Below are 4119 nucleotides of genomic sequence, written 5' to 3'. Positions count from 1 at the left end.
GAAAGAGTCTGGGAGAAATAAAACATAAATTCTGGAAGATAAGGGCAAAGCCTGGCTCACCAGACAGCAAAGGATCACCAGGTTGTAGACTACATCCATACCTAGTATTCCAGGAGGAGGACAGGTTACATATGTTTCCCTTGAAAGATGCCTGCAAGTATAACTTTCCTGGCTTCTCCGGTGCTTATTTGTGTGCACAAACACTTTTTGCCCTCTACACATGTGTGTCTGTGTACCGTGTGTGTGTGCCTGATGCAAGTGGAAGCCAGAACAGGGCATCATATCCCGTGGAACTGGAGTTACAGATGGTTGTGAGCTGTCATGGGTGTGCTAGGAATAGAACCCAGGTCCTCTGGAAGAGTAGTCTGTGTTCTTAAGCGCTGAGCCAGGGTTGGGGATTTAGCTCAGTGGTAGAGCACTTGCCTAGCAAGCACAAGGCCCTGGGTTCGATCCTCAGCTCCAAAAAAAAAAAAAAAAAAAAAAAGAAAGATGTGTACCACCTTAACCGCTGAGCCATCTTTCTAGCTCCCGACTTGGTGGGTTTTGAGACCATCATTTGGAGATCTGGAATCTAGGTCTTCCTTCCTCTGTATGGTTAGTGCAGGGAGGACTATCAGAAGAGAGTGCCCTGAGTGGGAAAGAGCAGAGTAGTGAAGGGAGCCAGGTAAGTGCTCTCCTAAAGATGAAGTCATTGACTTATACCTCCATGCAAAGACCACTAACAGCAGCCTTGTAGTTTATGGGGCAGACTCAACTGTCAAGTTGTTCAAAACCTTACAGCTTATCTTTTTAATTTTATGGCTCATGCATTTTCTTCCTGCTTCCCTCTACCAACCTTCAACTATCTTCTCCCTTTCTTCCTTTAAGCTACACTGGTAACATTTCTTCTTCCCCTGATTGGACTTCCACGGTTATAGTGTATGCATATATGCTCTCTACCTGGATAGATTTCTTCTCTTCCAAACCTGGATTGTTTGCTCTGGTAGCAACTAGCCATATGTGGCTGTTAGGAGTTTAAAAGGTGCTTAGTGCAGACTGAGATGCGCAATAAGGTAAAATACGTGCCAGCTTTCCAAAGATTGATCCCAAAGAAACATAAAATTAACCTCGAGCCAAATGCAGTGGTTGGGAGGTTAAGTGAGCCAGGGGAAACCGGGATTTAAATTAGGGCCTTGTACATGGTAGGCAAGTGCTATATCATTGAGCTGTATAGCCACAGCCATTGAGACTCAAAACAAAACAATACAGAAGACAACAGAGGAACTCCAGGGTTGTTTGTTTTGTTTTGTTTGAGACAGGGGCTAACTATGTAGCCTAAACTGGCCTTGACTTTATGACCGTCCTAGCTCAGCCTCCCAAGGGCTGAGATTACAGGCATACATCAACCATTCTTTGGTTTTGCTGGGATTGCAGGCTTGTCCAGTCACACCTGGTTTAACTTTTTCATTTTTTTCAATTTGGCTGCCACAGAATATACAAATTATATGGTCCATATTATTTTACCTTTGGGAAGTAGTATGGATTTAGTAGGAAGTTTTGACTCTTGCTATTAAAAAGAGTTTCTATATATGTGCAAATGTGTGTGTGCACAGGAGTGATGAGGATTGAATGCTTGGCCTCATAATCCTAGACCAGTACTGAAGTACATTTCCAACTTTGCATTTAGATGTTTAAAATAATTTATTGTGTGTATGTATGTATGTATGTATGGGGGGGGCAGTTCCTGGTATGCATGTGTAGGTCAGAGGGCAACTTTGTAGACTTGTTTCTCTTCTTCCATCTTTATATGTGTTCTGGGGCTTGAACTCAGCAAATGCCTTTACCCACTGCACAATCTCAAGGCCTAGTGCTGCATGTTAAAATCCAAGTATTGCTGGGTGGTGGTGGCACATGCCTTTGATACCTGCACTTGGGAGGCAGGGACGGGATGATCACTGAGTTTGAGGCCAGCCTGGTCTACAAAGTGAGTTCCAGGACAGCCAGGATTGTTACACAAAGAAACCCTGTCTTGAACCCCCTCTCAAAAAAATAATTCATTTAAGACAGGGACTGGGGATACAGTTGGAACTATAGACACATGACATTAATCATGTCCAACTATACTAATTTTTTGTTTTGTTTTATTTGTTTCTTTTCTTTCTTTCTTTTTTTTTTTCTTCTAATTTTTTGAGACACAGTTTCTCTGTATAAGCCCTGGCTATCCTGGGACTCACTCTGCAGTCAGGCTGGCCTTGAATTCACAGAGATCTACCTGCCTCTGCCTCCTACATGCTGGGATTACAGGTATGTGCCACCACGCCCAGCTAAACTATATTAATTTTTAAAATTTTTTATTTTTTTTTTATTTTATGTGAATTGGTGTTTTGCTTGCATGTATGTCTGTGTGAGGTGTCAGATCTTGGAGTTACAGACAGTTGTGAGCTGCCATGTGGGTGCTGGGAATTGAACCCAGGTCTTCTGGAAGAACAGCATGTACTCCTAACTGCTGAGCCATCTCTCCAGCCCCATTAATTTTTAAATATATCCATGAAAGAAGATAGTCAGCAGTTCTCGGATATTCCAGGGTAGTTCTATTATTCAGGACTGTTTAACTGTGTTGTCGTCCCATTTCTCCAGGACTTCTAATCAATCCATGCCTTTAGTGGGGCAAAGAACAAAGGCAATTCAGATTTTCCTTAAGGAATTATTGTTAACCTTTTAGGCACTATAATGATATAATAGTTTTCTTTTTACTTTTTTTTTTTTTTTTTTTTAAAGAGCTAACACGTGTAATGACAAATAATTTTAATCCCAGCACTAGGGAGGCTGAGGTAGGAGGCTCGTGTGTGTTCTGGGTCAGCTTTGAGCTACATAGTGAGATCTTACTTCAAATAAACAAGTAAGTATGCTGCTTTTGACTTAAAATAACATGCTAAATCATTAGTATGTGAACTAATAGGATATATAACCGTGTAAAATAATGTGGAGAAGAAATGTGTGGAAGTACAGATGACACAAAATCTGCTATGACTTTGTAATTGTCAAACCTGGTACGTGAGGTTTCACAACTTAACTGTCTAGTATATATATTAGGAATTTGTCACAAATAACAGGTGAAATAACAGTATTATAAACATGATTTTTAAAAAAGTTTTTTTTTGTTTTTTGTTTTTTGTTTTTCCTGGTTTTTGGAGTAGGGTTTCTTTGTAGTCCTAGGTGCCCTGGAGTTCTGTAGACCAGGCTGACCTTGAACTCAGAGACCTACCTGCCACTGCCTTCCAAGTGCTGAAATTAAAGTCATGCGCCACCACTGCCTGGCTGCTTACTTTATTTTATATGTATGAGTTTTCTGCCTGCATGTATGTCTGTGCACCGTGTGGGCATGCTTGGCACTCAAGGAGGCCAGAAGAAGAAGATGGCACTGGATCTTCCGGAACTGGAATTACAGAAGTTTGTGAGTTACCATGTGGGTGCTGGGAGTCAAACCTGGGTCCTCTGCAAGAGCAAGGACTTTTAACTGCTGAGCTGACTCTCCAGTCCTCAACACGATTTTTTAAAAAAAATTCTTAAAATCAAAAGGCAGGGTCAAAAATGCATGTTCTTCATTTGGTCTGAGGTTTGAAGACAAGGTCTCAGGAAATCCAGGCTGCCCTTTAACTCACTAGCTAGCTGAGGCTGACCTTCATTCTGCCTCCATCTCTTGAGAGCTTTAATTAGGGGTAAGTGCTACCAGGTGCTGGGGATTGACCCTAGGGCTTCCCGCATTCTAGATAAGCATTTTACCAACTGAAACACACCCCCAGCTCCTCCTTAGCCATTTTCAAATATCGATTTTAATTTTTTTAAATTTATTTTTCTTTTATTTGCATTGGTGTTTTGCCTGCATGTATGTATGAGGGTGTCAGATCTTGGAGTTACAGACAGTTGTGAGCTGCCATGTGGGTGCTGAGAATTGAACCTGGGTCCTCTGGAAGAGCAGTCAGTGCTCTTAACCTCTCTGAGCCATCTCTCCAGGCCCCTATTTTAATTATTTTAAAATATGGAATGCTTTATGAACTTGTGTATCATGATTGTACAGGGGCCATGTTAGTTTTCTCTATGTTGTTTCAACTTTAGTATATATGCTGTCAAAATGAGTAC

The 4119-nt window shown here is 41.4% G+C and overlaps 1 non-coding gene across 1 annotated transcript; it reads right to left on the bottom strand.

Moving 5' to 3' along the window:
• Positions 1-4012: 4012 nt before the first annotated feature.
• LOC131918104 (U6 spliceosomal RNA) lies at positions 4013-4119 on the bottom strand. The gene has a single exon (XR_009380851.1). It is a non-coding gene; the product is annotated as a U6 spliceosomal RNA (small nuclear RNA).

Source organism: Peromyscus eremicus, chromosome 8a (assembly GCF_949786415.1).
Source record: "Peromyscus eremicus chromosome 8a, PerEre_H2_v1, whole genome shotgun sequence".
NCBI classification, from domain to species: domain Eukaryota; kingdom Metazoa; phylum Chordata; class Mammalia; order Rodentia; family Cricetidae; genus Peromyscus; species Peromyscus eremicus.
The sequence above is the reverse complement of the archived record's forward strand: the minus strand, read 5'-3'. Positions and strand labels throughout refer to the sequence as shown.